We start from the raw sequence: 22,759 nt of genomic DNA, 5'->3' as shown, positions 1-22,759 counted from the left end.
GACTAATTTAGTGAACCTTTTGCCTATTGCCTCCAATGCAAATATATCCCCAGGACTGCAAAACTCTTCAATCTTGGTCATATGACCAAACCAGGAAAGCGTCCTGTCCTGGTTTAGCACTAGAATACTTGGAATATTTGCCCTCGAAAATTGCTTCATTGGTGATTGTGTCTTTCCAGGAGCTGCCATGGCTGTATTGTGTATACTGAAGATGGACACTATTGTATTGTGTCTCTTAGTAGTTGTATGTTGCCCAGGTTTTGCAGCTGTACAGCAATATTCTTGAGATAAAGTCAATTAAATAAGCATCTTCGGTCTTTTTCCCATTTTTTAACAACTTTTCCCATTTCTGTATTGAAGCCGATAACTTTATTCATTTTGAACATTGATGAATGAAACAGTACGTTGAGAACCTGGTACTTTACCTTGTCTTATATAGTGCAGAGTATAGACAAGCTGGGATGAGTAGATTGAGGGACAGCAAGAACTGGTGAAGAGCAGGAGCATAGGGTGGAAGGGGGTAAGATGAAAGTAAATGAGAAGAGTGAGAAGTGACAAGAGATGGCAAATAGAAGTCAGTGAGATGAGAGACTGCAGAGAAAGTAGCAAACAGTTGAAGATGGAGAGAATTTGGCACTTGTAACAAAAGTCATGAAGCAGTTGCAGGCATGGAATAATAGGTGGAAACAGAAAAGGCTTCAAATTAAATATTTGAACTGGATTGTTTGATCTGCTTTTATGAAATTCTTTGGCATTTGAATAGAAGTGCTAGTCTATTAAAATGACAGAAAGATCAGTGAGTGGTAAAGAGTGAGATTTGTTGTGGTAATGAACGGGCATATGCTAAGGTGAACAGACAACAGAAAAAACATGATAATATACAAAGCAAATACTGCTCATTGGAATAGACAACAATATACCAGTGTTACTCTTAAAGACAGAAGCAGAAATATTTTGCTTGGTATTCAGAATAATTTGAATAAAAATGCTAAATTAGTGTCAGCCATGTAATCTATTATCTCAATAGATTTATTAGATCATTGCTTTGCACAAGGAAAAGGGTAACCATCAGAAACTAGACTCGAGCTCCTGGAAATCTGGGGAACAATGCCATAGAAGATCCATCATTGTGAGCTATGTCTCCAATTCTTTTGCATAATCAATATTTGCACATTCAATAAAGCCCTTTCTACAGAAATCCATGACTAGCTTGAAACACTTTCTCTGGGTGATCCATCACAAAATAATTCAATTTTACATGACTTTCCCTAGATATTTAGTTGTTTGATTATTTTTAGAAATGAAAATGATTTGACAAGGCAGTGCTAATATTTTGCATTACAAAGATCACTTGTAGTTTTAATTTCAATTTTGTTTTATTGAATTGTTGAATAAATGAATCTCAACAGCAAATGCAGATATTTAAAAAGGCAGAATATCATATCAGCACCAACTTGGCCTTGAAGTTGCATTAATTCATTTTAAAAGACTAGCACTTCTTTTCAAATGCCAAAGAATTTCATAAAAGCAGATCAAACAATCAAGTTCAAATATTTAATTTGAAGCCTTTTATGTTTCCACAGTTCTGCTTCGGTTTAGTTATTTTTAATATCCTGAGTACACTTGTTATATGATTATTCAGTATGGTTGAGTTGAACAACTAAGCACAATAAGATTGTGACATTTACCTTCGTGTTTTATGCAATTTGTTGAATGCAAAGAAATCATTACAAATGTAACCCATAGCCCCACTAGTTGATAAGATTATTTGACTTCTGATTAAATTCTCCACATAGTTTAAGTCTTGTTTTGTATCTTTTGGTAGAAGGGTGTAATGATATAGTTCTTTGTCACTCCCCATTTCCCCAACATCCAATAGTTATTTGTCTCAAGAATTCTGTACAAGACATTTGCTAATTGGTTGGGAGGATTCCTAAAAACAGTCCACACTAAATAGGCAGCAATACTTAGTTTGCTTGATCACATGACCATTGATTGTCAACGGATGTGTGAGCTGAGATGACCAAGCAAATTTATTCTGTATTGGCATTAACCACATGGTCTTATGAAGGACTCCTAATAAAGTGTTGAATTCTTATCCCAATGCCTTGTTTGAATACCATAGTCTGTCTTACTTAGCATACTACAGCAGTACTTGTGTTATTTCTGAAGTTCTTTATTCAGGATTGTCTGTTTCTGTTGTTTGTCCTTAATTATTCTTGAGAGCATGGCAAATGGTGTAGTCCATGTTGTGTGGGATATGTCCTCGATGTTGATTTTTAAAAAAGTTCCAGTATTTTGAACCAATTGACAGTGAAGAAACAACAAAAGAGTTCCAAGTCAGGATTTTGTTCTCGTTATACATGCAAAGTTGAAACAACTAAATTATACTAAATGTCACTGTTTTTTAATTCATTGAAATAGCATAGTAAATCTCTTAAGAGATACCAGACAATCCTAAATTACATGGTTGTTAAAGGTAAAGACTAACAGAAGCACAACATGTTAACGAACATCTCTGCCTTTCAGACCAACTGCCTTATGTAACAGAATGTGTATTGAAGGGAAAACAAAGGGTATGGTCCATATCCAAGTCCGTGGATGTCTGTCTTTTTTGAAAGTAATGAATTTACTTCAGAGACCACAAGACCATAAGATATAGGAGCGGAATTAGACCACTAGACCCATCAAGTCTGTTCTGCCTTTTAGCTCCTTACTAGTGGAAACATCTTCTCTACATCCACTCTATCCAGGCCTCTCAGTATTCTGTAAGTTTCAGTCAGATCCCCCTCATCCTTCTGAAGTCCATTGAGTACAGACCAAGAGTGCTCAACTGTTTTTCGCACAAAAAGCCCATCATCCCCACGATTATTCTTGTAGACCCCCTCCAAAGCCAGCACGTCCTTCCCTAGATATGGTGACCAAAACTGCTCACAATATTACCAAATGCAACCTGACAGAGCCTTCTACAGCTATAGCAGTACATCTCTGATCTTGTTTTCTAGCCTTCTTGAAATTAATGCTAATATTGCATTTGCCTTCCTAACGGCCAACTGAACCTGCATGTTAACCTTAAGAGAATGCTGAGCTAGTCCTTTTGTCCTTCAGATTTTGAAAGCCTTTGCCCATTTAGAAAAAAGTCTACGCCTCTATTCATCCTACAAAAGTGCATAACTTCACACTTGCCCACATTGTATTCCATCTGTCACTTTTTTTGTCCACTCTCCTAGACTGTCCAAGTCCTTTTGCAGCCTCCCTGCTTCCTCGACACTACCTGTCCCTCCACCTATCTTTGTGTCACCTGCAAACTTAGGAACAATGCCTTCAGTTCCTTCGTCGAGATCGTTAATGTATAACGTGAATAGTCGTGGACTCTTGCGGAACTCTACTAGTCGCCAGCTGCCATCCTGAAAAAGACCCCTTTATCCCTGCCTTTTACCAGTCAGCCAATCCGCAATCCGTGCCAGTATCTTGCCCCTAACACCATGATCTCTTATCTTTGGCATCTTCCTGTGTGGCACCTTGTAAAAGACTCTCTGGAAATATTATGTGGACACCAGGTTTTTTTCTTGAAAGAGACAGACTTTAGGGTAGTATTTTTCCCTTGTCAGTCAGCTGAACTCGTAATGTATTAATCCTGAGACCGATTGCAGCATCGGGCTGCACCCATGGTACAGATGCCCTGATTCACGTCTAGCTGAGTGGGCGCAGTTAATGAACATCTGCACTGACTAATGATGAGTAACATCCTTCTTACTTTTGATTGTCAATCAACCAATTGATTTTCACTTTAAAAAAACAGACTTTTCAAGTGAAGACATCATTGTTATTTTTGATCTTCTCCTGGGGAAGGTTATCAGTATTTAACAATAAATCATAAAAAATTGATTCTGAAATATTGTGAAGTTCACCAAATACATCCCGTAAGATACCTGTAAGAATCATGGAGTCATAGAGATATAAAGCATGGAAACAGACCCTTCGGTCCAACTCGTCCATGCCAACCAGATATCCTAAATTAATCTAGTCCCATTTGCCAGCATTTGGCTCATATTCCTCTTAGCCCTTCCTATTCATATACCCATCCAGATGCCTTTTAAATGTTGTAATTGTACCAGCCTCCACCACTTCCGCTGGCAACTCATTCCATACACGCACCATCCTCTGCGTGAAAAAAGTTGCACCTTAGGTCCCTTTTAAATCTTCCCTCTCTCACCTTAAACCTATGCCTTCTAGTTTTGGAATCCCTACCCTGGGGAAAAGACCTTAGCTATTCACCCTATTCGTGCCTCGAATGATTTTATAAATCTCTTTAAGGTCACCCCTCAGCTTCTGATGCTCAAGGGAAAATAGTCCCAGTCTATTCAGCCTCTCCCTATAGCTGAAACCCTCCAGCTTTGGCAACATCCTTGTAAATCTTTTTTTTGAATCTTTTCAAGTTTCATACCATCCTTCCTATTGCAGGGAGACCAGAATTGCAAGCAGTATTCCAAAAGTGGCCTAACCAATGATCTGTACAGCCACAACGTGGCCTCCCAACGCCGATAAACAATGCACTGACTAAGAATAGCAAGCATATGGAGCGCTGCCTTCACTATCCTGTTTACCTGCAATAGAGATAGGGATTTGAAAAGGCTAGGACCAATTAGGGATAGTCAAAATGGCTTTGTGTGTGAAAAATCATGTCTCACTAACTTGGCTGAGTTTTTTGAAGAAGTAACAAAGAGGATTGATGAAGGCAGAGCGGTGGACGTGATCCGTATGGACTTCAGTAAGGCGTTCGAGAAGATTCCTTGTGGTAGACTGGTTGGCAAGGTTAGATCACGAGGAATACAGGGCAAACTAGCCATTTGGATACAGAACTAGCTTGAAGGTATGAGACAGAGGGTGGTAGTGGAGGGTTGCTTTTCAGACTGGAGAGCTGTCACCAGTGGTGTGCCACAAGGATCGGTGCTGGGTCTACTGTTTTTTTTTGTCATTTATAGAAAAGATTTGGATGTGAACATAGGAGGTATGGTTAGCAAGTTTGCAGATGACACCAAAATTGGAGGTGTAGTGGACAGCAAAGAAGGTTACCTCATAGTACAATGGGATCTTGATCAGATGGGCTGAGGAGTGGCAGATAGGTTTTAATTTCGATAAATGTGAGGGGCTGCATTTTGGAAAGGCAAATCAGGGCAGGACTTACACAGTTAATGGTAAGGTCCTGGGGAGTGTTGCTGAACAAAGAGACCTTGGAGTGCAGGTTCATAGTTCCTTACAGTTACTAACAAGCAACAACTTGCATGTATTATGGTTAGTACCTTGTCGCATAGATTTTCCCTAAAGTGCTTTGTAGCCAATGAACTACAATTGAAATATAGTGATGGTTGTTGTATAAGCAACACTCCCATCACCACTCAAAAAAACTGAACCCCATCCAGAACAAAGCAACCCATCCACTGCTGTCAATATTCACTCCCTTCATCACTGTTCAACCCTGATTAACTGAGAAACAACAGGGGTAAGTGAAGATTGGAGAAAGCAGAACATTGGGTCTGTAGTGGTAGGGGAATCAGTTATAAGGAGAACAGGCAGGTGTTTCTGAGGCTGCAGACGAGACTCCAGGATGGTGTGTTGCCTCCTGGTGCCAGGGTCAAGCATGTTGTGATGAAGGGTCTAGGCCTGAAACGTCAGCCTTTCTGCTCCTATGATGCTGCTTGGCCTGCTGTGTTCATCCAGCTCTGCACCTTGTTGTCTCTCTCAAGCATGTTACTGAATGGTTCCTGGACATTCTGAATGGGAGGGGTGAAGAGACAGGTCATAGTCTGTTTTGGTACCAATGACGTAAGTCGGAAAAGGGATGAGGTCCTGTAAATGGAATTTAGGGAGCTAAGGAAATAGATTAAAGAACAGGACCCAAAAGGTAGTAATCCCTGGATTACTTTCAGTGCCACGTGAGTGACTATAGAAATAGGTTAGTCTGGATGAATTTGTGGCTGGAGAAATGGGGCAGGAGGGAGGGCTTTAGATTTCTGGGACATTGCCTCCAAAAACAGCCCCAATGGGACTTGTACCAGGAGGTCTGCCATTACACACTACCTATTGTTAACCACTAACAGTCTCCATTAACAGCTATTCATCCTTCTGATCAGATCGTTATCAACTCCTTTGTCTGTCTAACTGCTGTTCTCTCACTTTGGGTTCTATCGCCACTTATCATTTCCTCCTTGCCCCCCCTCTCACCACCCTATCTTTTGCACATAAACCAACATTTTTCCAGCTACCATCAGTTCTGAGGAAGGGTCACTCGAAACGTTAACTCTGATCTCTCTCCAGAGATGGTGCCAGACCTGCTGAGCTTTTCCACCAATTTCTGTTTTTGACTAAGAGTTAATAAAGAACAGTCGTGTGGCTTTCAGGGGAGGTCATTTCTGACCAACTTATTTGAATTTTTTGAAGAGGTAACCAGGCATGAATAATACTTTTGATGTAGCCTACTTGGACCTCAACAAGGCATTTGATAAGGTCACTCATGGGAGACTGACTGCAAAGGTAAAAGCCCATGGAATCCAAGGGAATTTGTCAAATTGGATCTAGAATTGGCTGAGTGACAGGAAGCAGAGGATGATGGTCTAGGGGTACTTTTTCAGAACTGAAAGTTTGCATCCAGTGGGATCTCTCAGTGCTGAGGACCTTGCTGTTTGTGGTTTATGTGAATCAGTCAGACTTGAATGTTGAAGGGCTGATCAGTAATTTCAGAGACAATACAAAAATTGGTGGGTCGTAAATAGTGAGGAGGACTGCCTGAGGCTATGAGAGGTTATAGACAGCTGATCAGATGGGCTGATCAGTAGCAAATGGAATTCGATCCGGATAAATGTGAGGTGATGCACTTGGGTAAGACAAATAAGGCAAGGGAAAACATAATGAATGGTAGGATCCTGGGAAGCTCCAGTGATCGGAGGGACTTGGAGTATATGTCCACCTTAAGGTTTCAAGGCAGGTGTCTAATGTGATTCAGAAAGCATATGGTATATTTGTCTTTATTAGAGTTTAAGAGCAGGGAGGTGATGTTGGATCTGTATAAAATATTGGTTAGGCCACAGCCAGAGTGTTGTGAGCAGTCTGGAGTCCACCTTTATTGAAGGGATGTGATAGCACTAGAGAGAGTGCAGAGGGTAATTTACCACTATGGTGCCTAGACTGGAGAGTTTCAGTTATAAAGAGAGACACGACAGACTGGTGTTGTTTTCTTTAGAGCAGAGAAGATTGAGAGGTGATGTACAAAATTATGAGGGACATCAGGTAGATAGGAAGAAACTTTTCCTTGATGTAGGGACCATTGACCAGGGTGAGGGGCATAGATTTAAGGTATGGGGAAGAAGTGTTAGACGAGATGTGAGGAAAACTTTTTTTCACTCAAGAGAGTGGTAGGAATATGGAACTCACTGCCTGTAAGAGTGTTGGAGGCAGAAACAAACTACACGTACGCGTGGTTTTGTTTGAAAGGACTCCTCCAATCAGACCAGCAGAAGACAAAAGTGGAGAGGAACTGTCTTTGACTGGAGAAGCAGTGTAGCAAGTCTGCCATTTCACCTGACAGTTGAGCTGCTGTCTCTGGAATAAACAGATATGAAGTGTCAAATAAAACTGTAATTCCTCTGTGCTGCAGCTTTCTGCAGTCTTTCTCCATTCAAATCATGTTTGTCTTATCTATTCTTCCTGTCACAGTGCGTAACCTCACACTTCCCCGTATTATATTCCATCTATCAAGGTTTAGCCTACTTACTTAACCTGTCCGTATCTCTCTATGGACTCTATTGTCCTCACCACTTGCCTTCCCACCTATTTTTTTCACCATCTGCCAACTTGACAATGGTATATTCACTTTCCTCATCCAAGTCATTAATATAAATTGTAAATAATTGTGGCCCAGCACTGATCCCTATTCCACTCTACTTATTGCATGCCATCTCCATGCTAATCTACTACTTCCAACAATATAGGCTCTTCTCTTTAAGGAGCTTAGCATGCAGCACCTTACTGAATGCCTTTTGGAAATCTGAAGATACCACATCCACTGGTGCCCCTTTATCTATCCTGCCAATTGCTAACCCAAAAAATTCTGGTAAATTTGTCAGGTATGATACCCCATTTCATTTAGCTAGCCTTGATCATAATATTCTTTTCTTAAATGCTCTGCTCCAATCCTTTAATTCATTTCCACATGTTGGTGCCGTGGCAACTGGATCAGCCTGGCAAAGGGCTTGATTAGTTCTGGAGTACAAGGCTTCAGTACTATTTCTGGAATGTTTTCAGGGCCCATATCCTTTGTAGTATCCATTGCTTTCAGCCATTTCTCAATATCCTGTGGAGCAAACCGAATTGGTTGAAGTCTGACATCTGTTTTGCTGGGGACCTCTGGAGGAGGCCGAGATGGCTCATCCAATCAAAACTTCTGGCTGAAGATTAGTACAAGTACTTCAGCTTTGTTGTTTGCACTGATGTACTGGGTTCCCCCATCGTTGGGGATCGAGGCATTTGTGAAGCATCCACATCTTGTTAGTTGGTTAACTGCCCAGCAACATTCACAACTGGATGTGGCAGGATCACAGGGTTTTGATCCGATCCATTTGTTGTGGAATTGCTTAGCCCTGTGTATTTCATGCTGTTTCCTCTGGCATCATTGCTCCATCAGAGCAACACCTCATTTTTAGATATGCTCCTGGCACACCCTCCTGTACTCTTCATGGAACCAGTGTTGATCTCCCAGCTTGATGGTAATGATAGGGTGAAGGAAATGCAGAAAATAAGGCGACAGATTATTGTTAAATGCAATTCTGCTGCTACAGAAGGCACACAATTCCTCATAAATGCCCAGTTTTGAGTTGCCTCGATCTTAATTTACTGTAGTAAGCCTTGTATATATGAAATTCACTCAGCAACCCTCTCCCACCCCTATGAACACTGCCCCCATGCAAAAAGGTTTTGACCCTTTCTCGAGGAACATTTGAGGCAGTTAGCACCTTTCAGCAAAGAACTATTCAAGAAGGAGCCCTAGATGGAGAGAATAAAACCTTGTCACTAATGGGAGAATGTCGGCTCAAAAGTGGAGTTTTTAAATCATCTAAATGCTTATTTCATTTGTATATCTACTGTATCTCTGGACCAAGTTCTTTGAATGTTTGGAGAGACAAAAGAACTGTGTATTCACTGAGGAGATAAGGTAGGTTATTTAATCAATGTGTGCTGGTAATATAATAAAATTTTCTTGAGAAACTAAAATGGGGATTAGAGATGCCTGTAGGCATTTCATCAAACTGAGCAACTATGAATTTTAATTTTTGCTAATGCAAAGAAGATGCAGCAAGGCTTTTAACGATTCAAATAAATTCTAGCAAGTTGCGTTTTTTTCCCTTCTGTGCGGGTCACTATTTTGAAGAAGGGGTTTCCAGCTAATAATGTCTTAATACTGAAAGATCTGCACATGAATACAGAAAACTGCGGGTTTTACTGATGTTACACAATTTTCAGAATGACGAGTTGTTCACAGCCAGATTAACTTCCTCTTCATAAAGAGCTCCAAGTAGAATTCCAACATAACCGTAACCCAATCGCGTCAATCTTAATTGTGGATCTAAGACTGAAATCGGTGCAAACGATCTGTTCTAGATTTTCACAAAAATGAGAGCGTCTCTGTCCTTTAGGTAATGGCAGACAATCCTGGGGAACTGAAGCCCTGCACCCCTTCTCTCACAAACAGCATCTAACATTTCTGTGGGGGTAGCTGCATTCCATGTGTGTTTCTGTTGAGCAGCTGCCTCAAATCCTGTGTAATTTTGCTGACCTGGGTGCCTGAAACATGAAGTGCTCAGATTATAGTTGATAGAAGCAGGTCAGAACTTTGTGGTTTTGTGTGGATAGCCAGGTTACCCTTTCAGAAAGTTAAAAGTATCCCTTTAGATAGGTCCTAGAACAATATTGGGGAGATCAGCTGTCCTTTAGAATTCTTAATATTAGGTTGAATGCTTGTAACACATCCACAATGTCATTAGAACTCTCAAAAATATCAAGAGGAACTGTTTTTAAAAAAACTCCTGTCAAAAGAGCTGTCAATCTGTCTGGGCATTTAATCAGAGTTCTGCGGAAGGGTTACCAGACTTGAAACATTAACTCTGATTTTTCTTCACAGATGCTGCCTGACCTGCTGAACTTTTCCAGCAACTTCTGTTTTTGTTCCTGATTTACAGCATCTGCAGTTCTTTTGGTTTTCATTTAATCATGCCCTTTAATTCTCTGCAGGATATATTTTTAAAAAGTCATTGCGTGCTATTTCACTCAGCATTTTGACATGAGCCTGACAGCAGCCATTAATGGCCTAGTTAGTCATAAAAGACAGGGAGTAGCACTGGAAGGGTGTCTTTTCTGACTGGAGATCTGTGACCCCCATGGTGTTCCTCAGGGATCAGTGCTGGGACCCCTGTTGTCTGTAATGTATATAATGATTGGGAGAAGAATGTAGCTGGACTGATTAGTAAGTTTGCAGATGACACAAAGATTGGGGAAGCTGCAGATAGTGGGGAGGATTCCCAGAGGATACAGCAGGGCATAGACTGGAGACTTGGGTGAAAGAAATGGCAGATGGAGTTTAATCTGGACAAATGTGAGATGATATATTTTGGAAGTTCTAATGTAGAAGGGAAGTATACAGTAAATAACAAAAACCTCAGAAGCATTAACATACAGAGGGATCTAGGCGTACAGAAAGTGGCAATACACTTGGATAAGGTGATCAAGAAGGCATATGGCATGATTGCCTTCATCTGTCAGGGCATAGTTTGTAAAAATTGGCAAGTTATGTTGCAGCTGTATAGAACTTTAGTTGGACCACATTTGGAATATTGCAAGAAGTTCTGGTCAACACATTATCAAAAGGATGTGGAGACTCTGGAGAGGGTACAGAACAAATTTATTAGGATATTGCCTAGTTTGGAGGGTTTTAGCTATGAGGAGAGATTGGACAAACTTGATTTGTTTTCACTTGAATGTCTAAGGGGTGATCTTTCATAGAATCCCTATAGTGTGGAAACAGGCCCTTTGGCCCAACAAATCCACACCGACCTTCAGAGCATCCCACCCAGACCCATCCCCCTATAACCCACCTAATCTACACTATGGGCAATTTAACCTGGCCAATCCACCTAGCCTGCACATCTTTGGACCGTGGGAGGAAACCAGAGCACCCGGAGGAAACCCACACAGACACGGGGAGAATGTGCAAACTCCACACAGACAGTTGCCTGAGGGGGAATCAAACCCTGGCCCCTGGCGCTGTGAGGCAGCAGTGCTAACCACTGAGCCATCGTGCCGCCCCAAATAGAAGTTTACAAAATGATAAGAGGTGTGGATAGAATGGATAGTCAGAATCTTTTTCCCAGGGTAGAAATGTCAATTATTAGGCAACATAGGTTTAAGGTAAAAGGGAGTAAGTTTAAAGGAGATGTGAGAGGCGGGTTCTTTTACACACACGGTCATAAGTCCCTGGAATCCGCTGCCAGAGGTGGTGGTGCAGGCAAGAGGTTTTTATTTTAGAAAGGCAACGTGTGTCGGCACAGTCTTGGTGGGCTGAAGGGCCTGCACCTGTACTGTTCTTTGTTCTTTGCTTTGCTTAAAACTCCAACAGAGTGTCGAGGCACTACACCCAGCAGTCTCTCTGCTTATTCCCATGTCACCCAGCTCAACTCGGATAGAAGTCCACCACTCTGGGGAAAATCCCATTTCTTCTGGATTGGGGTGGTGAAGCTGAAAAATGTCTCGACTCTGCACTCCTGGCCCAGGAGCAAAAATCCAGGCCTACAGCTTGATTGTTTACACTTCAAATAGGAAATCCGTAAAATCAGATTCCTGAAATACAATAGTACTTGACCGTTATATTCTTTTGTTTATAATGCACCATAATGTTGTATAACTTCAGCATCATATTTGACTTGGAACTGATCATTTAATACAATAACATTTCCGCCTGCATAAAATTGCCTGCCTCTGATTTTGCAGCATTAATTTTCAATTCTTGTTATTGCCTCAGCCTATTTTTTTTAAAGTTGTGTCCAGCCACAGCCTCTGATTGTCCAGTTCTGGTATTCTGTCTATCTCTGCCTCCATGCACCTCACTGTTGCTGTGTGGACTTCAGCCATTTTTTCCTACTCTTTATTGCCTGCTTATCTCCACACGTCTCTCCATCAAACTCTGTAACCCATATTTAAATTCTGCGCAAGTTAGTTGGATTGGTCATGCTAAATTGCCCATAGTGTCCAGGGATGTGTGGGCAGGGTGTATTAGCCATGGAAAATGCAGGGTTACAGGGATAGGGCAGGGGTGTTGTGTCTGGGTGGGATGCTCTTCAGAAGTTGGTATGGACTTGATGGACTGAAAGACCTGCTTCCACACTGTAGGGATTCTATTTAACTCTCACTAACTCTCATTCAGCCATCATTCCTGTCCTTACTAATGTACACTGACTCCCAATGTGAAAATACCTCGATATTACAATCCTCTTATCTTTTTTTCAAGTTCTTCTGTGACCTTGCTCTTTTTACATCCTTATACCTACTCACCTACAGTGCACACCCGAATCTGGCACCTTGCATATTTCCAGTTGGAATTTCTCTACATTGTTAGCCATTCTTTCTGACGCCTTGGCCCTGAGCTTAGAAATTCGCCCTCTACACCTCTATTCCCTTTTTCTTTTAAGATAGTCCTTATAAATCTGTATCTTTAAACAACATTTGGTCATCTGTCCTTGCTCACTGTCAACATTTCTTTTTTAATTGATCGAGTCTGGCAGCATCTGTGGGAGAGAAACAAAGGATACCGCAGGATACAGATAGATTGCAGGTTTGGGTAGAGAAATGGCAGATGGAGTTTAATTCAGACAATGCGGGATGATGCATTTTGGAAGCTGAAATTCAGATGCGAATTATACAATAAATGGCTGAACCTTAGGAGCATTGACGTGGAGAGGGATCTAACCTTCTTGGTCCACAGATCCCTGATAATAACAACACGGATGGATATGTCAAGAAGGTATATAGCATGCTTGCCTTCATTGGCTGGGGCATCGAATATAAAAGTTGGCAAGTTATGTTACAGCTGTATAAAACATCAGTTAGGTCATATTTGGAATATTGTGTGCAGTTCTGGTTGCCACACTACCGGAAGGATCTGGATGTTCTGGGGAGGGTGCAGAGAAGGCTTACCCAGGATGTTAGAACATAGAACATAGAACATTACAGTGCAGTACAGGTCCATCGGCCCTCGATGTTGCGCCGACTTGTGAAACCAATCTGAAGCCCATCTAACCTACACTATTCCATTATCATCCATATGTTTATCCAATGACCATTTAAATGCCCTTAAAGTTGGCGAGTCTACTACTGTTGCGGGCAGGGCATTCCATGCCCTTACTACTCTCTGAGTAAAGAACCTACCTCTGACATCTGTCCTATATCTATCACCCCTCAATTTAAAGCTATGTCCCCTCGTGCTAGCCATCACCATCCGGGGAATAAGGCTCTCGCTGTCCACGCTATCTAATCCTCTGATCATCTTGTATGTCTCTATTAAGTCACCTCTTAACCTTCTTCTCTCTAATGAAAACAGCCTCAAGTCCCTCAGCCTTTCCTTTATAAGACCTTCCCTCCATACCAGGCAACCTGGTCTGGAAGGTTTTAGATATGATGGGAGATTCGATAAACCCAGATTATTTTCACTAGAAAGACGGAGGCCAAGGGGCGACCTGATAGAAGTCTACAAAATTATGAGAGGCATAGATAGAGTGGATAGTCAGAGACTTTTTACCCAGGTGGAAAGGTCAACTACAAGAAGGCACAGGTTCAAGGTGAGGGGAGAATGTTTAAGAGAGAAATGTGGGGAAAATTTTTCACCCAGAGGGTGGTGAGTGCCTGGAACGCACTGCCAGTGAAAGTGGTGGAAGCAGGTACGTTAGCAACATTTAAGACGATTCTTGATAGACACATGAACAGAAGGCAAACAGAGGGATAGAAACTGTGCATGGGCAGTAAGTAGCAGGTCTAGCTAAGGATCAGAATCGGCGCAGGCTTAGCGGGCCAAAGGGTTCCTGTGCTGTGTTATATTGTATTATTGTATTTAAAATGAACATTTCAAATCTAAAGACTCGTCTTTGAAACTTGTGTTAATTAATTTTCACAAATCGGTTAGGCCTGTGTCGTCTTTAGTAATTATTCATGTCATTTTTGTTTCTGAGACCTTGCTGTGTGAGCAATGTTGCTGTGTTACCTACAAAAGCAGATGATGTTTGTACGATGGTACATATTCCAGATCAGACAGGTCAGTGTCTTTCAGACAATTATATGATATCTCAACATATTACAGTCAAGTGTAAAGGCAGCCACCCCACCTGCAGGCACTCTGTCTGAATCATGGAGTTAGTGTAGTGTCTTCAGTGAGTCAGTTATGTGTGCGTAATGTACAGTGACATCATCAGATTGTGTGTGTAAATCTCTGATGTTGTAGCCATAAATAGTTAGTATTACAAACAAGCTTCAAGGTTTCTGGCTCAACAAGAACCTAGCTTCGTGGTTTATTTACACAGGCTGAAATGCAGTAAATCACTACCTGCATCAATAACATGCTGAGGAGTTAATGTATTTCAAACTAATTTATTGTTTGCAAAATGCTGAGGCATTTCTAGAATGCAATAATCTATACAAGTGGAAGATTTTTTTCTTTTATTAGATTATATTAAAGATGATCTCACACATTTTTCATTTCTATTTTAAAAAGATTTCTAGGGTATAACAGTTAGGTATTCTAAAAATAAAGGGATGAACTTCCACAAGTTCCCCCTCGTTTGTGCCATAATTTGCAGCAACCCAGGAAGTGGTTACTTCCTCAGTATTTCTGCACCTGCTTGATGTGCCACAGAAGCCCCAAAGTGATTCACCCACAGCAAAATCTTTAGAGATGGGTAAATTGTGAATGGGGCTGCATGTTCCAACATTGTGCATTGACAATAAATCAGATATTTCACTTCTGAAAAACTGTTCAGACAAGCTATGCAGAAGCTTTGAGTAATGCTCCTTATCTATTCGCATTTAATGTGCATTTATGTATGGTTATAAAGTTAAATAGTCATACTGCACAGATCTTCAGTCCAACCAGTCCATGCTGACCATATCCCAAGCTAAGTTAATCCCACCTGCCTGCACTTTACCCATATCCCTCCAAACACTACTTATCCATGTACTTATTCCAAATCTCTTAAACATTGTAACTGCACTCACATCCACCTTTTCCTCTGGAAGTTCATTCCACACACAAACCACTCACTGTGTTTAAAGAAGTCTTTTTCATGTCTTTTTAAAATATTTTTCCTCCCACCTTAAAAGTCTCCCCCCTCATCTTGAAATCCCTCACCCTAGGGAAAAGACACCTGCCATTCACCTTGGCCATACCCCTCATGATTTTATACACCTTTATAAGATCACCCCTCAACCTCCTACGCTCCAGGAAAATATGCCTCAGCCTACCCAGGCTCCTCTTATGACTCAAACCTTCCATACCCAGCAACATCCTGCTTAATAATATCCTTCCTATAACAGGGCGGCCAGAACTGGACACGGTACTCCAGAAGATATCTCACCAATGTCCTGTACAACCTCAACATGACTTCCCAACTCCTATCCTCAATGGTCTGAGTAATAAAGGCAAGCATGCAAAATGCCTTCTTAACCACTCGCTCTATATATAATGCAAACTTCAAAGAATTATGTACTTGAACCCTAGGTCTCTGTTATAGAACACTACCCAAGGCCCTACTTTTAATTGTATAAGTCCTGCCCTTGTTTGTTTTACCATAATGCAATACCTCACATTTATCCAAATTAAACTTCATCTACCACTGTTCAACCCATGCACCCAACTGATCAAGATCTCTTTGTAATCTTAGATAATCTTTTTCACTGTCCATCTTTACCACCAATTTTGGTGTCATCCACAAACTTATTGACCATGCTTCCATATTTTCATCTAAATCACTTATATAAATGACAAACAAAAGCGGACCCAGCACCAATCCTTGTGGAACACCACTGGCAACAGGCCTCCAGTCCAAAAAACATCCATCCACCATTACCCTCTGTCTCTTACCATCAAGCCAATTTTGTATCCAATTGGCAAGCTAACCCTGAATCCCATATGATCTAACTTTACTAATTAGTCTACTATGCAGAACCTTGTCAAAGGTTTCAATCTTCATTACTTCCTCAAAAAAACTCAATCAAGTTTGTGAGATACAAATTTCCTCACAAAAAACCATGTTGGCTATCCCAAATCAATCCTTGCCTCTCCAAATGCACATAAATCCTATCTTTCAGAATCAGTTCCAACAACTTAACCACTACCAAAGTCAGATTCTGAAGCCTACAGTTCCTAGGCTTCTCCTTACATCCCTTAAACAAAGGCACAACATTAGCTACGGCAACATTGTTAAACTAGTGAAGTGCTTAAACAGGTTACAGCAAAGTTTTTAGATTATACACAGGGTAACAGGTGACTTTTAAAATGTACGATAATCAACAATCCTTCATCTTAAAATACTGGTTGCCAAGTAATGTTTAAAAATGAATCCATATCTATTGTCAGGGAAGTATAACTGGTGTGAAACTCAATAGATTGTGAACGTACTTCCTCAGAGTGCTTGCCAAAAGTCTAATCATTTTTCAATGGGCCACTTCAAAAAACTGTTTAACTTACACAGTTGTGTTGCAAAAATTATTTTGCTTATATTGTTAAAACTTAAAAACTTGGCCTTGTCTTGTAATGTCAGTTTGCTACGTAACAGCTGTATTTCTTTGTAATATGTTTGCAATTCACTTTGTGCCTACAACAGCACATTGCCTGCCGCCAGCAGGAACACATCCTTAAATAGCTCTATTTTTATATGGGCTAATCTAATGAACCAGCAAAAGCTGATCGATAATTATAAAAAATGCTGACGCAGAATCTTAAAAAGCTGACAGCCTAAGAGCTGCCTTCACATTTAAAAGCTAAGTAATTGCTCATACTTTGTAATTTAAACTGTAGGAAAACTCAGCTCAGAAATTCCAGGGAGGCCTTTTGGGGGTGGATCTTGAGCAAGTTAGTTTTTTTCTCCATTTATAGCAATATTGACATTGATTAGTAGTATTTACATTGACCATACAATATACTCATCAGTGCAATTGGGAAGGAGCAAGATTGTACTCTTCACAACATAATCGGTTCCACAGTTCTCATGTAACATTTTTAATTCTTAAGTGCTGCCACTTTCCCATTTGGTCTGGTTCCCAAATTCCACTTAAATGTTCCACATGGATCGTTGTACAAGATAATGGTTCTGAAGTGGTTAATATTCATGTTACAATGAGCTCTACCCTGTCTGATGATGACACGTGGTTTTTGGGTGGATGCAGTAGAGATCTGCACAAATATTAGAAGGAGCAGATATATTGACAACCGTTCTAGTGAGCCGGTTCATAATTATGTCAGGCTAGTAAACTGTACTGTTCCTATCAAGCAATAATCTACCTTGCAATGCAAGACTCTTGCCTCTCATGTTTGGACTCTTGATCTATCCTCTACTGCCGATAATTAAATTGGTCCTAGACTCAGTGTAGAGAAGGGATCGGTGGCAGCGAACTGCTCAAACCCCGAAATACCACATACTGGCAGAATGCAATCACGAGGAAAGTAGCAGGATAAAGGGATTAATCCCTGTAATGAAAACGCTTAGAATGCTGAAAATCAGGAATGTATGTCTGTTGCTTAGGGTCAGCTTTACTAAAGACACAAACAGTGGGAATGGACCATGTGACGCTATATTCTGAATTATTCCACCACCACATCTTTGGAATTTTTAAGGGGTGAAAATAGATTTCGGATGCAACATAGCTGGCTTCCTTGCCTAAATTCAATTCTCCTATCTAAATATTGGCACTTAGTCCGCCAAATCTCAAGTCATCCTCAGGAAAAAAAAATCCATAACAACTTGAAAGTAAATCCAAATTTTAAATGAAAGGAGATAGTAGGAACTGCAGATGCTGGAGAATCTGAGATAACAAGGTGTAGAGCTGGATGAACACAGCAGGCCGAGCAGGAAAGCTGATGTTTCAGGCCTAGACCCTTTTCTGAAGAAGGGTCCAGGCCTGAAACGTCAGCTTTCCTGCTCCTCTGATGCTGTTTGGCCTGCTGTGTTCATCCAGCTCTACACCTTGTTATCTTAAATGTAAGGATATGGGAGTATTTAAGGCAGGGAGAAAGTTCCGTTTATTCTCTCCTCCAATTTTTTAAAATTTAAGCAGAGGACTGCTATGCTCTTGGAAATCACATTCCAACAACATTGACTTTTTCAGGTGGATGGGAGGGGATAATTTTTTTTTTGGAAGTGTAAAGCCAGTTTTTGAACACTGCCATGGAGAATGAGGAGAAATCGCCTTGAAAAGAGGGTGTGCCTCTTTTATGAGGGAAGATCAGGAAATTGCACTTCTTAAATTGAACTGTCTTTGGGGGATGCAGCTTTAACTTAGATCTTCCACCCATCCTGTTTATTTCTTTTAACAAGGGAATGTACAAGTAGCCTACATTTAAACAAAATGAGCAACATTTTTAAAAAACCTGGTTGTAATTTTTAAGTTTTTAACCCCTTTTCCAAACAGGGTCCTAAAATACGAAAATCCTCACTAGTCCATTACAAAAACAGCTAGTCTGTTCTTTCATCTTCCTTAAATTATCATCAATTCTCATAAAACCTCATCTTGTTCACTAATGCCCTCTTAGGGAAGGAAATCTGCCACCTTTACCTGGTCTGACCTACATGTGACTCCAGATCCACAGCAATGTGGTTATCTCTTAACTGCCCTCTGAAATGGCCTAACAATTAAGGATGGACAATATAAACAAGCTATACCAGTGATGCCCACATTCCATGAAAGAATTTTTGAAAAAGCTTGCCTGTGTAACTGTTCTGATTTGTACTTGTGCAAAATCACAGAATTTCATACCTGTGCATAAATTGTCACGTTGCACATATGTAGATTCACCCTTGCAATAATACTTCATGGCATTCTGAGGTAAAAGTAGCAAAGCATTGATTTTAAAGTTGTGTCTGAAGAAAAGATGTCCATTAAAATGAAACATTATTGATTGACCTCCTATTACAGTTACATTTTGAAAATTGTGTAAATGTAATGCTTTGCCATATTAGCAATAAGGGGTTTATTCTCTTCTGCATTCAACAATTCAGCTTCCTTTTCCTTTTCCGTTTGATTCTATTTTGCAAGTTTTTGATTTATTGTCTGTGAATAAATACGACATTATTTGTTGCTTTGTTTCACTGGAAACAATTTTATTCTGGCATGAGGCAATAACTTTTCACATTATAACCTATTGGTCTGTGATTCTAATGCGAAATAGAGAAAAAAGACAGAAAAACTATGAGCAAGAGGAAGTAATTCAGCCCCTCGAGCTTGCTCCACCATTCCATAATATCATGGCTGGTCTCACCTCGGCCTCAACTCCACTTTCCTGCCCACTCCCCATAACTCTTCAACCCATTACTAATTAAAAATCTGCCGAAATTCACCTTAAACTTACTCAATCTCCCAGCATCCACCACATTCTGGGGGAATGAATTCCACAGATTCACAACCGTTTTGAGAGAAGATATTTCTCCCCGTTTCGAAATACTTATGTGTGTTGTTGTTCTTGAATTTTCTTTCAAGCTCAGTGAGGGAATATTCTTTCTCTATTCCTTTCAACATAACTCTGAAATTTAAAAGCCTGTACTAACTTTTTTTTATTTCATGGAAATGACCAGTATCTTAAATCTGGCATAATTGCAGATTCCTTTCCCCGGTCTCAGCATGGTAAATATAAATGCACTCACCAAGGCAATACGCCTTTTTTAGGGTATTCAAAACTGCACTGAGTACGTTTAACAGTTGCTCATCCGTTGTGTGCTATAACTTTTTCATTGCACCTTCACTGTTATACATGACGGCCCTATCAATAAAGCCCAGAATGTCCTACATTAATAGAGTCATACAGTAATACAGCATGGAAACAGGCCCTTCGGCCCAAACTGGTCCATGCTGACCTTGGTGCACACTCAGCTATTTTCAATTGCCCGCATTTAGTCCATATCCCTGTGAACCCCTCTAGTCCATGTACTTACCTAGATGTTTTTTAAATGTTGCTGTTGTACCTCCCTCAACCACTTTCTCTGGCAGCCCATTCCATATACACACCACTGTCTGCATGAAAAAGTTGCCTGTCAAGTCCTTCTTAAATCTTTCCCCTCTCACCTTAAACGTATGCCCTCTACTTTTCAATTCCCCATCCCTGGGAAAAAGACTATATGCCTTCATCCTATCTATAGCCCTCATGATTTTATGCACCTCAATAAGGTCACCCTCATTCTCCTATATTCCAAGGAATAAAGTCCTATCCTGGCCAACCTCTCCCTATAACTCAGGCCTAATAGGCCCGGCAACATCCTTGTATATCTCCTTTGTACACTTAACAGTTTAACAATGTCTTTCCTATAACAGTGTGACCAAAACTGCACAATACTCCGTGTGGCCTCACCAACGACTTATACAACTGTAACATAATGTTCCAACTCCTATACTCAATGCCTCGACTGATGAAGGTGAGCATGCCAAATGCCTCCTTCACCACCCTGTCTACCTGTGATGCCACTTCCAATGAACGACGTACTTGTCCACCTAGGTCCCTCTGTTCCACAACACTCCTCAGGACTGTACCATTTGTTGTATAAGTCCTACCTTGGTTTGACTTTCTAAAGTATCTGTATTAAATTGTATTTGCCAATCCTCAGCCCACTTCCACATCTGATAAAGATCAGTCTGTAATTTTTGATAACCTTCCTCGCTATCAATGATACCGCCTAGTTTTGTATCATCTGCAAACTTACTAACAATGCCTTGTATATTCAGATCCAGATCATTGTTGCTATTATTTACACAAAAGGTCCCAGCACCAACCTCTGCGGTGCACCACTAGTCACAAGCCTCCAGTCCAAGAGACAACCTTCAACCATCACCCTCTGCTTCCTACCATTGAGCCAATTTTGAATCCAATCAGCTAGCTCTCCCTGGATCCCATGCAACCTAGTCTTCATAAATAGCCTGCCATGTGGGACCTTGTCAAAGGCCTTTCTAAAGCCCATATAGACAACATTCTCTGCCCCCTTTCATCTATCCTCTTGGTTACCGCTTTGAAAAACTCTAAAAAATTTGTCAGACATGACTTCCCGTGCACAAATCAATGCTGACTATCCCTAATCAGATCTTCCAAATGTTGGTTGATCCTGTCCCTCAGTATCTTTTCCAATAACTTGCCTACCACTGATGTCAGGCTCGCTGGCCTGTAGTTTGCTCACTTGTCTTTGTTACCTTTCTTTAAACAATGGAACAACATTGGCCACCCTCCAGTCTTCCAGAACTTCACCAGTGGCTAATGTTGAAGCATAAATCACTGCAAGGCCCTCTGCATTTTCTTCCCTAGCGTCCCACATTGTCCAAGGGATGGACTTGATCAGGCCCAGGGGATTTATCTGCCTTAATGTGCTTTAAGGCTGCAAACACCTCCTCTCTAGGAATATGTCTGTGGTCTAAAACATCCCCACTTGTTTCCCTTATTTCCTTAGCATCCATGATTCTCCCCTCAGTAAACACTGAGGAGAAATAATCATGAAAAATTTCCCCCTTCTCTTGTGACTCCACACATAGACAGCCATGCTGATCTTTAAGGGAATCTATTCTCTCCCTAGCCACCTTTCTACTCTTAATGTAGCGAAAGAATCTTTTGGAATTATCTTTAACCTTACCTGCCAGATCCATCTCATACCCTCTTTTTGCTCTTTTGGTTTCCCTCTTAAGTGTGCTCCTATACTTTTTACAGTTATCCAGGGAATCACTTGAGCCTGATAGTTTAAACCTAATGTATGCCGTCTTCTTTTTCCTGACCAGAGCCTCAATACCCCTTGTCAGCCAGGGATCCCTAAACCTGCCATCTTTTCCCTTCACCCTAACAGGGACATATTGACCATGGACTCTTGATATCACACCTTTAAAAGCCTCTGATTTGCCAGTCGTTCCTTTTCCTTCAAATAGACCCACCCAATCAACCGCTAGATCCTGCCTAATGTCCCCAGAATTGGCCCATCTCCAGTTTAGCACCTTAATCTGTGGACTTATTCTATCTTTTTCCATAACTATGTTAAAACTAAGAATGTTATGGTCACCGGACCCAAAATGCTCTCCAACTGACATTTCAGGCCCTTGCTCGACCTCGTTTCCGAAGAGGAGGTCCAGTGTTGCAGCCCCCTGAGTAGGGCCCTCTACATATTGATTTAGGAAACTTTCTGGGAAATTCCATCCCATTGGGCCTTTTACACACTGGGTGGCCCAGTCAATACAGGGAAAATTAAAATCTCCAACCAATGGTACTCAATTATTACAACAGGTATCTGTAATCTCTCTACACATCTGCTCTTCGAGTACCCACTAGCTATTTGGGGGTCTATTCTACAGTCCCAGCAGAGCGACTATCCCCTTCTTGTTTCTAAGTTCTAACCATATGGCTTCATTTGATGATCCCTTAAGAATATCGTCTCCAAGTACTGTTATGTGAGATAACAAGGTGTAGAGCTGGATGAACACAGCAGGCCAAGCA

General features: G+C 40.9%; 1 protein-coding gene across 2 annotated transcripts in view; it reads left to right on the top strand.

The window, feature by feature from the left end:
- The window catches only part of LOC109938341 (protein FAM110B-like), a 52,278-nt gene that overhangs the window by 18,684 nt on the left and 10,835 nt on the right, over window positions 1-22,759 (top strand). The window lies entirely within an intron of this gene.

The sequence above is a fragment of the Rhincodon typus genome, chromosome 4 (genome assembly GCF_021869965.1).
Source record: "Rhincodon typus isolate 14 chromosome 4, sRhiTyp1.1, whole genome shotgun sequence".
NCBI lineage: Eukaryota > Metazoa > Chordata > Chondrichthyes > Orectolobiformes > Rhincodontidae > Rhincodon > Rhincodon typus.
The sequence above is the reverse complement of the archived record's forward strand: the minus strand, read 5'-3'. Positions and strand labels throughout refer to the sequence as shown.